Source organism: Crocodylus siamensis, chromosome 2, assembly GCF_052110815.1.
Source record: "Crocodylus siamensis isolate JL-2025a chromosome 2, ASM5211081v1, whole genome shotgun sequence".
NCBI lineage: Eukaryota > Metazoa > Chordata > Crocodylia > Crocodylidae > Crocodylus > Crocodylus siamensis.
In genome coordinates, this window is record NC_143396.1 from 108,088,562 (window position 1) to 108,100,733 (window position 12,172).

The window sequence follows — 12,172 nt, forward strand, 5'->3', positions numbered from 1 at the left end:
GTCACAGTCAATCAAGTTTCTAAGTTAGACAACTACCCCATTCCACGCACCAAGAACTTGCTAGCACTGCTTGGAGGAGGCCAACATTTTAGCAAGTCATACATGTCCCAGGCTTATCAACAGATGAACTCGAGGAGGACTGTAAGAAATTCACCACAATAAACACTCACAAGGAATTGTACCACTGTAATAGATTGCCCTATGGAGTTTCATCAGCCCCTGGCATATTCCAAAGGGTCATGGAAAACCTCTTAAAGGAGGTTCCAGGCATAGAGGTAAGGATTGATGATATCCTCATCACGGAGAAAAAGTGGTAAGAAACACCTGGCAACACTCAAGAGAATATTTCAAAGGCTGGAAGAAGCAGGGCTATGTTTCAAACAAAATAAATGCTTTTTCATGAGCCCTGAAGTGCAGTACTTAGGATATAAGATTGATAAGGAGGGAGTTCACCCCATGGCAGATAAAGTCACAGCTATTGGCCAAAAAGGCACTGGCCCCACAAAACACGTCAGAACTTCGGGCATATTCGGGAATGTTGAATTATTATCCTTGGCTCCTTCCAAACCTTTCAGCTCTCTTAGAACCTTTCCATCACCTCTTAAGGAAAGGAACTTTGCGGTACTGGGGAGGTGGACAAAAAGAAGCCTTCCGAGAATCTAAAAAACTACTTAAATCATCAGAGCTTTTGGTTCATTTTCATCCCAGCAAGGAATTAATCCTGTCCTGCGATGCTTCATCCTATGAAGTAGGGGCTGTGTTGTCCCATAAACTGAACGATCAGGAAGAACGGCCTATTGGATATGCCTCAAGGACACTAAACAAAGCTGAACAGGGTTATTCTCAGTTGGAAAAGGAAAGTTTAGCAATTAGATTTGGCATAAAGAAGTTTCACCAGTATCTGTATGGGAAGGCTTTCACCATCATAACAGACCACAAACCTTTGGTAGGATTATTTAAGGAAAATAAAGCAGTACCCACCGTGGCAGTGGCATGACTACAGCAGCTGGCTTTGCCCCTAGCTGCACATTGAGTACAAGATGCTTTTCAAGGCCATCAGCATGGGAATGCTGATGCACTGAGCAGGCTACCACTACCGGACTCAGCCCCTACAGAAGAGCACCCCGGGGAAGTAGTCTTGCTATTGGAACATTTGGAACAGATACCAGTAAAGGCTTCTCAGATCAAAACGTGGACTAGGCAAGTTCCTATCCAGTCTAGGGCAATGCACTACACCTTACAGGGCTGGCCAAAACAGAATCCGGGAGGAGAGCTTTGGCCCTTTTGGACCAGAAGTACTGAACTGAGCATAGAGGATGGCTGCATTTTGTGGGGCATACGAGTGGTAGTCCCCCCTCAAAGACAACAGAAGGTGCTGCCAGAACTATATGAGGCACATCCTGGAATTTCCCGAATGAAAGCTTTGGCTCACAGCTACATGTGGTGGCAATGCCTAGATGAATTGCTGCAAAAGGTGGTCAAGCACTGCCCCCAATGTCAAGTACATGAACAGTCTCTGGCACGGACACCCTTGCATCCTTAGGAATGGCCAGTTCAGACTTGGTTTCGTCTGCACATAGACTGTGCCAGTCCCTGGCACACTATTTTCCTGTTGTTTTGGGCCTGGAAAAAAAGTAAGTCTCAGTATTCCTTGATAAGTAAGGAACTTAACACCAGTGACTCTGGCCAGCTCCTCATGGTGGGTCATGATGGATTGCCCTGCCCCTGAGCATGGACTGCATTGTGTTCAGCATGAAATTGCCTGTGCAATGTCTTGGTCTTGTTCCTGCACTGCCCTGGATCAGCCATCTGTGCAGCAATCACCTGGTAAATATGCTTGTTTTGGTACCCCTGGGTGAACCGCTGTAGTGTGGTCTCCCGGCCCCAAATGTCCAGGAGGTCAGTAGCCTCCACAGGCCTCTAGTTGGGTCCCCTGTGTCTGGCATGGGTAGATTCCTGTGGTTGGGTCCCTCCACCTGCCTCATCACGGTCACTCATGCTCCCCGCAACAGACTCCGGTGCTTCCACCCATTGAGTGGTACCTGCAGCTGTGGCCTGGGTGGCCCTCATGCAGTGCTGCTTGCCAGAGCCCAGGCCTCAGTGGCCAGGCCTCTTCAGCAGTGGAATGGCTGCCTATGTGCCTACCTCTAGGGTAGTTCAGCTGGCACTGGATGCCTCTTTGGGGCCAGGCCAGGCCCTAGATGTCCTGCAGACTAAGCTCCAAATTAGCAACACTTCAAATATTTTAACCTTCAACACGTGCGATCTGTGGTGCCACAAACTGCATGTGCTTGTGTGTGGGGAGGCAACCACAGAGTAGTCCTCATTTTGAGATGCATCCTAGAATTGTGAGGCCTATGCACCGCATATGAATATGTAAATTAATGACATCTCTTACTGCCACTTGATTCACCAACTCTTAAGATATATGTATCAAAATGAATGCCATGTTTTGTACAATTCTTATAGGATATATTGCAAGTAGTCAAGCTTGTTTGCTTATATCTCCTGGGATTCCTTTCGTTCTCTTCTAAAATATATTTTCTCTCTCAAACATTTGTTGTTCATTATCCTGTGTTAAGCACATTGTTTTCCAGGGGTTCACAAACAGGCCTAAATACCTCAGAAAGGTTTCTTTATACCTATTAATACTGTACCCACGCTGAACTCTTAATTTAATACAACACAGTTATGTCTTATAACAAAATGCACGTAAAGGCTGTTATTGGAAGTAGAATGTCAAACAATTCAGTGTAACTCATGCATTTCTTAATCATTTAACTAGCTGCATACTTTATTCTGGAAAATGGCAGAAAGGTACCGTATCTATAAAATAGGTACAATACAATAAAAAAGTGGTATCAGTACAATCAGGAGATAGATTTTTTAGGGGAAGGGTAACTTTACTATAATATGATCACACTTAGCATGATGTGATCACATCTAGCATGCATTTTGCTGCTTGAATACTTCATTTTAAGTGTAGTTAACATGTCCTAAGTGTAATGAGTGACAAGACCCTGACAATAAAGAGGTGGTTCACCAATTACTTTGATTATGTAAGGCTAAAGGTACCTCTAAAGACCTACAAAAATAATTTGGGATTGTGTGCATGTGTGTGTGTGCACACACATGCTATAAACACCCCTTCCCTTTGAGACTAACATTAAGGCTCTGGAAATCTCTTAATCCAGACTTGTATGACTAGGTTTTCTTGTTTCAAGGTTTTTGCACTTCTCCTAATGCCTTACTCAGCAGGATCCTGGACCCCTCCTGTCATGTGCCCATATTAAAAATCCTAGCTGCAACAGTCTCACAATCATTTTTACTTTACTTTGCATCTTGGGAGCCCAGGAAAAAATCAACATCTCTCCCCACATCTTAAGGAAATAGTTGGCTGACTTGCTGTCTGAATGGGATCCTTGAATGATGCCTGGTAAATAAACTGTTCTCCAGTCTCCAGGAGGTAAGGGATTTAATTGAGTTGCCCTCTGTGTACTTTCCCACCACAGCTAAACTTGGAAACAGTGTTTTACAGGATGTTCTACTCATTTCAGAGCTCTCTGTATGAGAAAGGGAAAAAAATCAAATTGTGATGGGGAGCAATTAGTTTAGACACAAAACCCTTTCTACAAAGATTCCTCCTTGAAGAAACTAGCTACTTAACATTAACTTAATGCAGTGGGGAAGAACAGAATTATAACCCACTGTCCTCTTTTCATTACAAAAATTTAAAATAAGTGGGGGAAGGGGGGCTTGCTCGTTGGATAAAAGGGTTGTATGAATGTGCTATAGTAAGATGCACGGTTTTTCAGAACTGAGATAAAATCTGTCAGATCCCAGGTAATGGCCAAGGTGCCAGGATCAGCAGGGTCCCAGATCCTGGGATCTGTGTGTGCCTGGACCTTCAAACATCACTACAGGAAATGGCATCGGGGACCAGGCCCTGATGCTGCGCCTCCTGCGGTAACCTTTCAACTTGCCAATATTCAGGAAGCAAAGTTTCAGGAAGTTACTCCCTGAGACTCCCCATGTGCCTGGACCTTTTAAAGGCAGACAGGGTTCTTTGTGTGAATCTGGTATCTTTAACTAGACCAACTTAAATAGTTGGAAAACAATTACTAAGCAAGCTTTCAGGTTCAAAAACCCTTCATCAGGCTAAGGAAGTTTCAGCAGGTGGTGTGTGCTCTTCCTGGATGGAATGAAAAGTAAAGCAGCCAGAGGCTGGGCTGGTCTGCATACAAGACAGGTAGTCAGCGAAGATGTAGATTGAGGAGTCAATGGGTGAGAGACAGGCTCAGGGGAGGAAGGGGGAAGAGAGAAGGGAGATGAATAGTGGAGTCAGATATCAGGCAGGTTATAATGTGTCATAAATCCAATGTCTATATTTAGTCCATGACTTTTAGTAACCAGGAGGTTGATGAAGTGGAGTTCATAGGCTCGTCTCTGGGAAGTGTTTTGTAAGTGTCTTTTGAGGATCAGGACTGAGAGATTGGGGAGAGAGTGGTTTTCTTGTGAGAAATGTGCCCCCACAGGTAATTGGGTATTCCTGTCTTTGATAGATTTCCAGAGTGCGTTCATCCTGGTGTGCAGTTGTTGTTTGGTCTCTCCTACGTATTTTCCAGCAGGGCATTTGGTGCATTGGATGAGATATATTACATTTCTGGAAGTGCAGCTGCAAGATCCAGGAATGCTGATGGCTCTGTTGTGGGGTGTGGATTGTCGGGGTGGTGGAGATGTGTTGGCAGGTTTTGCATTTCTTGTCATGGCATGGTCTGGATCCATTTGGTGTATTCTGGGTCTGAGGAAGTTTGCTTCTGGTGATGAGGTTAGCGAGGTTCAGTGCTTGTTTGAAGGCTAGGATGCGTGGCTCTGCGAAGATCTCTTTAGGAATAGGGTCTCTTTCTAGTATGGGTAGCAATTGTTTGAGGATTTTCCATATAGATTCGAGGGAGGGGTGATATGTCATAACCAGTGGTGTGTGATTTGTGGGGGGTTTTCTTCTGTACTGCAGCAGTTCTTCACGTGGTATCCGGGTGGCTCTTTCAAATGTGCGATGTCTCTCTTTGGAAGAGTGTCCTTGTTGGGTGAAAGCCTTTTTAAAAGTGGTGAGGTGGTAATCCCAGGTGTTCCCTTCAGTGCAAATTTGGTGGTATCTGAGACCAGCCTCTGGCTTCTTTACTTTTCATTCCATCCAGGAAGAGCACACACTAACTGCAGAAACTTCCTCAGCCTGACAAAAGGTTTTTGAATCCAAACGTTTGCTTAATAATTGTTTTCTAACTATTTAAGTTGGTCTAACAAAAGATATCAGATTCACCCAAAGAATTTTGTCTGCCTATGTAGCCTACAGCTACAGCCTACACCCCTGGACCTTTTTAAAGGCATGCCAGGCAGCCCAACATTGGAGAACTGGTCCTGATGCCAGGCTTCTTGGCATGCCTTTATAAGTGCAGCGGGTAGCTGTCTTCTGGACCCTGGGGCTGCCCCTCTGCCTGATCCTACCAACTGGCAGAACTGGACAGGAGACAGCCTCTGGGTCTAAGACATAGGCACACTATACACAAAGATTAAGTGGTGGACAGCCCTGTCTCAGACAACATGCTGATGCACTGCAGAGCCTGAGATGGGGAGCGGCTCCCTAATCGTGGAATCCTGGGTGTCTACACCACACATCCAAATTAAACTGTGATACAAACCAGCCACAAAAATATTTCATTAAGTGACTGGTTTGCTATTTTATGGTGTGATAAATGTCTCACACATGTGGCATGTGTAGTTTGTTAAACGATTAACACATAATTGTGCAATAAATATAATGTTTGCAAGGGACTAAGGGCATCAAAATGTTTTGACCAAGCTACAAGTATTTTACCATTTTTTCATTTAGTATCACTGGCATCTTCCCTACAGAACCTCAGGTAAATTAAAACTGTAGCCAGGGTTAGTTCTCTTAATTAGGTAACTGTCCAATTCCTTTCTATGTTCAGTGGCTGATATTCCAAAAGAGCAGACTAGAAAGGATACGTGATTTGCAGCTCCACTTACCTGTTATTCAGGCAACAAGCTCATCAGTGATAAGCAAACCCGAACATGAGAAATCAGAATAAAAAACATGAGAAGTGATAAGAGGAGTAATTTCTGGAACAGGACTAAAAATAATAAAATAAATTCTTTTAATTAGCTACCATACTGAAGAGATTCCTAAGAAAATGAAGGAGCAGCAGATACTATACTGGCCTCTAAAATAAATCCTAATTTGAACCACAGACAGAAATGGGAGAAAGTAAACCAACATATGCTTTCATTTAGTTTCACATAATCTATCTTTTTATACCAAATGTGTAGGATCTTTTTATTTTAAAACTTTTTAATGAATATGTTCTACTAAGATAACCTTTCAAAATATTTTAAAAGTTGATTTAAAATATTAAAGAAAAGAACTCAAGAAAGAATGCATAACTACTTGGTTTGTAAATCACAGAAAAGATTTCAGTCATTTCGTGTGCTTTCTTTCTACATACAACCATTGCATAACTTTGATGAAAAATGCATGGTTTTATCACACAACCTCATTAAAAGTAATTTGAGATTATGTCTAATCTAAGTGAAAAATATCTGCAGAGAAATGACAAATTTGCTTCAGTTCTTTAGTGTTCTAGTAACCACTGAGCCCTTTGTTTCCTAAGTCCAAGCATAAAAGAATGTATTCCAAATGTGAGTAAAGTGAATCCTTGGCAGGGATTTCTAGAGCACTATTATTCTTGGAGCTGTGAATGTGAATAAACTGAGCATCTCATGGAAAGGAGACAGTATGTCTGTGACCAATTTGGCTTTGCTAAAGAGCCTCTTACAGGAGCAGACTGGTATCAGTAATATTACAAAACACCATAATGAAAACCATAAACACTTAAAAAGGTTATTGGGCTGTATAACCTTTTAAGAGCTATGAAGCATTTCACAAAGGTAGAGTTTAAATTTAATAAGCAGAGTTCTAGATATGATGCTGGGAAACCCCTTTAATTTAACAGCATTATGGAAAGATATACAACACAAAGCAAGCAAAGCATCCATTAAACTGTTTCACTGATATTCATGTAGGTGCATGGTGCAAATATGCCAGTGAAATAAAATATATTTTGCTAAACCACAACAAGCTATGATTTAACAGCACAGAGTAAAGTTTTCAGGGCAGAGTTATTTCTAATAAAACTAAGTTCCTTCCAAAGCCACTGAATTGGACCTTACTGCTGGAAGGTACTAGATTTATTTTGAGAGTTTGTACCCTTCCTCTTCTCTTACTGTTCTATCATAGCTAGCTTGGTAGGTTCCACCAATTAGGAATATGCAAGAAAGGGAGAAAATCTATACCCACTGTTTCTATGTAGACAATGGTAAGAAGAAAAAAGGATGAGCTTATATGTACCCAAGCAAAGGCTCACAAACCCCACCCTCATTCCTAGAGATTTTATTCTGTATTATAAAAGAAAAGTTTCCTGCTACCTTGTTCAGGGCTTTTTTGTAGGTTTATGCCATTTCTGCAGTGCTCCTGAGAACACTATGAATGTAACATCATGGCAACCCTGTTTCCGAAGAGGTACTTTCCTCCCAGGGAAGTTTACCAATAGGTTATCAAAACAAAGCTGCAAACTAAGCACACGTGTGGAGGCTCACAGATGACTCCAATTAAGCAAACACACCTAAGAATAAAAGGCAGAGCTGCCAAGCAATAGGACCCTGGTGGGGGACTGGGGAAGGAGAGACATGAGATGGAGGTGCAAGGAAGGAGTCTCCAAGCAACAGAACCAGGAGACATGAAAGATCAGGGTCCCAGAGGAAGCCTGCACACAGACATGCCAGGGATAGGCAACTCGTAAGCAGAACTTACCTAAACAGGAGTGGATGACCTCTGCAGCACCTAGACAGACCACCCTGTGGGAAAAAGGGATAAGATTATTAGTCAATACAGGTGAAATTACCCCTGACTACATGAGAGAACTTGTGGGATAAGGGAGAAGAAGGCAAGTCTGTAACACATCATTACTTTGTATTCTTGGACCAGCATAAGGGTAAATGCTCCTTTCTTTGTTACTTTGTAAAACTTTCAGTTCCTCAAAAATGTATTTCACCTGTGTCTCTTTCAAGTATTTCAGTCACTTGCAGACCTGTAGGACACCGCCTGCCGGCCGACTCGGGTAAGACCGTTTCTAATTTGAGATCTACACACCCATGTTTCATATGCCACGACTTGATGTTAAAGGAGTTGGTTCAATACCTGTATGTGTAGTCCCATTAGTAGTTTCACTGTCGTCCAAAGGTCCTACCTTCCTGAGGGCTCCGCCACCCCTACACCCTCGCCCATTCCACTGGGTTCTGATCAGCCAGTTGGTCTTTCAACGTGACCTCGGTTCCAATCAAAAAAAAAAAAAAACCCAGGAAAACAAGAAAACAAAACAGCCACTCCTGGCCTGGGTTATTGTTCCGGCTGCTTTTAGCAAACCAAATTGACTTTCGTGAGGTCAGTCCCTCTTTTCTGCCCCTTTCCCCTGTTTGGTGGCTCTCTCTGAGCCTCTTATTGAGGTTGCCATGATTCCCTTTAGCACATTAGGTCTATCTGTGACACCATTTTGGCATGCGCCACTTTTATGTGCTTTACGGTACCGCAAAATCTATAGTGCCCCTCTATTAGGGATATTATGGTACAAAACTCTGCCAGGCTCCTCCAGCTCCCCGGTGGAAACAAACAGTTCTGAGCCCTGCCAGGTCAGTAGTCCTTGCTCTCTGTCCCCTCAGTGGTGCTTACTCCCTGCAAGAGTCTCCTACCGGCTCTCCACGTCGCTCTCAGGGTTCCACACAGCGTGTGTCGGCTCGCTCCTCCTCTTCCTCCTTCCGGTTCTACACTCCCTTCTTTATACCGGCGTTGGAGCTCCCTGCCATTCCCCTCCAGAAACACCTGGGTAAGGGAAATTTCTGCTGGGCTCTTTGGGGCTGTGGACCTGGGGTCGCTGAGCCTTTATATTTTGGAGCCCTGTGACTCTCTGTCTTTCTCACAGTCTCATTTTCTTAAATTTTCCCATCAAGGCACGGAAGACGAGTTTGACCAGGCAAGTTCTCATTCTAACAAGGGGACCCTGTGACAATGAAGAAACAAAGTCAGCTCATCTGCTTCTGCTCCGTACATACCAACCTCAGAAATGAAGGAGTCAAATTGCCTTGAGGACACCCTAACCACTGCTCTTAAGTGTGCCATATCTTAAGACTGGCAACAACAGTTGCCCTCAGGGTGGTTTTCTTGCCTCGCTTCTGCATAGGGAACTGGTAGGACAGATTTGCCTCCTTTCAGCATTCTCAGGAATGCCACAACTGTAACGTTGTCACATCCCCTGTGATTATGTGACTATCAATTTGGCTTGAACCTGTTTTTCACTTTTCTTACAGCAGTCTGGGGACCCAAGGACTAATTAGTTATATATATTTTTTCACATCTTGACATTTGCCCCATGCATGTACTCATTAATTAAGTTCCCTGATAATCAAAATTGCCAGTGCATGAGAAGTATCTTCTACAGAAGTTACTGAATACAGTCGAGGCTCCTGATATCTGTTACACCAAGAGAATAATCCTGCTCCTTCCCATCCTATTAACCCTCAATGATGGGGAGAGCAATAAGTACTAGAAACAGTGCTGGGACCCAGTTAACTGGGGAGGGGAATGGAGGAAGGGGAAGATCTGACAAGAAACCTTTCTTCAGGAGGAGGGAAGAAATGGCTGAGTTCTTTCTAAATAACTGCCAGCAGTGTTACTTCATCAAATTTCAGTCTAGTGACACCCTGTTCCTAGTGTCTTGTTGTTTTTATCTTTGGTGGATAGCTCAATGATTGTGGCAATGCTCCAGGGGTTTCATTTTCCCATAATTCCCACAGAGTTCTTTCTTACCATGAAACTACAACTGATAGTGTGAGTTCAAGGGAATGCCATATATATAGGTGCAAGGACCTGTCTGCACTGACCTAACTACATGATCAGTGGGACAAACTGCCCGCTCTTTTGTTTACATATTTAAGGACAAAATTATAGTACTAGTAGTTAAGCACAAGTAAGCGTGCAGTGTTTTTTCTCCAATCTTGTAAACTGTTTCACCTGGGAAGACCATGATTTAGAGTCAGTAGGCTTGTGCATGAGTTCTGGGGCCTGGCTGTGTGGAGTGGACTTCAGGATCAGTGCCTAAATCTTTTGTTGTGTGATCACATGTGAATTTTCAACTATTAAGTAACATGCGTTCCAGTGCTTAACCACCATGATAGTGATAAAGTACTTCCTAATAGCCAACTTATATTTCCTTTTACATAGCACATGTCTTAGTTAAGCACCGTAGTCTCATGCTAAAAATAACAGGTAAATGTAATTAATTAAAACAACATTTTGTGGAGGGGGACAGTCGTTATCTGGGATCAGGAGTCAAAAAGCAGGTATACATGATGCTAACCGTATCACTCTCTTGTATACCATTGGCTAGAATGGGCATGCCAACCACATCAGCCTACTTGGCTTGGGTAGATCTTTGACAGAACCCACTTCTTATATTTCTAATAAACTTTTGTAGCTCTAAGTAAATAGGGGGTAAAAATCTATATGTATATTCTTTACTAAATTAACAACTGTTCCTGATGAATCACCCCTTATTCTCTTCAGTCTCTGGTCATGTTTTGCCTTATATTTATGGGTTTTTTCCCTTTTTTTTCCCATCTTGTTTCATTTTGCCAAATAAGGCATCCCTAAAGATAGAGTTTATCCTTTTCCTGTTCCAGTGTTCTGACAATCAGAGAGATGACTAAGCAGAGAGTGAAATACAAACTCATTTCTTTCCTGCTTAGGGTAAAAATTATTTAAGCTAATGTGTACAATAGGTGAATAAAGCTCAACATATGTTTTGAAAGATACTACTCAACAGATAGCATAGTACTTATAAGGGCAGAATTATTCATATTTTTTAAACTGGCATAACCACCAGGATGAAACTTGAATCTGATTATTCAAATTTTTCTCTTGATTGCTTTCTTTTCATTTCAAAACAGAACAAGGAAAATCTCAATTAAGGCACGGCATGTGTTGTTTTAACTACACGATAAAAATAATGCATTTTTACATTTTAAATTCCAGAGAAGCTAAAAAAAACTTTGAAACAGTGTTCCTGAAAAGTTTTTCCTTTGACTAATCACTGATAACATTAAGGAGGACTGTTGAGAGACCTTATCCAAAGACCAGTAAAGACTTCCACGTAATTAATATGTGAAGCACATTTGCTGTACTTTGGTATCTGGGGAAAATATTTTTATGGAAATTATGCAAAGTGGTATGAAGATTTCACCCTCAGGCCCTGATTTCTTGGTAAGTTTAGGGACTGAGGTCCACTATTTGCAATGATAAAGCTAAACATATGCATAAGTGCTCATTCATGTGTCATATGGAATGAAGAATTCTAATAAATAGTAAGTAGTCTCACATATTGGTTTTTGTGGGGGGGGCGCTTGTTTTTTTACAGGTTTCTAAATATTGGATATGCTGAGCTCATACATACACATTAATAAACCCTATTACTTTGAATATTTTAATTCAGGCTGTCATTCTTTTGTTTTCAGACAGTTCACATATGGCATTCTGGATTACTTGCCACCCTGATAGCATGTTGAAACATTTGGTCAAATCCAGCAAAATCCAGGATGATGATAACATGATTTCTTTTGAGATCTGCTTCTAGTCCCCACAAAGCCAATTACAGACTTGCCAGCAACCATTATCAAAGCTTTATAGGCCCTTAGTCATTGCTGCTGTTTTGTTGAACAATGGAAGCACAAGAATAACGGCAAGAGACCAATTTGTCTAAACAAGGATCTTCTAAAATGTCTCAAATGATTCTTAAATTATTTTCCAGTACATCCAGTTTTAACTCATGCTTTCTTGGAGTAATTCAAGTACTAATGTCTGGAAGCATGGTTTTGAGTGAGTCAATCTCAGAACACTATAAAAATATTATCTAATTCTCCAAACATCCATATCATGTAGTCTAGAAACATTTCACACCCTTGTATAGAAAAAGAGACTATGCCATTTAAAGGTTAGATGAATTTCTTGAAAAAACACATGCAGAGATTGGTAGAGACAAGATTAGGA

The 12,172-nt window shown here is 41.9% G+C and overlaps 1 long non-coding RNA gene across 1 annotated transcript; it reads left to right on the forward strand.

Moving 5' to 3' along the window:
* The first annotated feature begins 3,355 nt into the window (after window positions 1-3,355).
* On the forward strand, window positions 3,356-11,559 carry LOC149870594 (uncharacterized). The gene is made up of 4 exons (XR_016440471.1): window positions 3,356-3,466; window positions 8,146-8,195; window positions 8,794-8,957; window positions 9,082-11,559. It is a non-coding gene; the product is annotated as an uncharacterized LOC149870594 (long non-coding RNA).
* The last annotated feature ends 613 nt before the right edge of the window (window positions 11,560-12,172 follow it).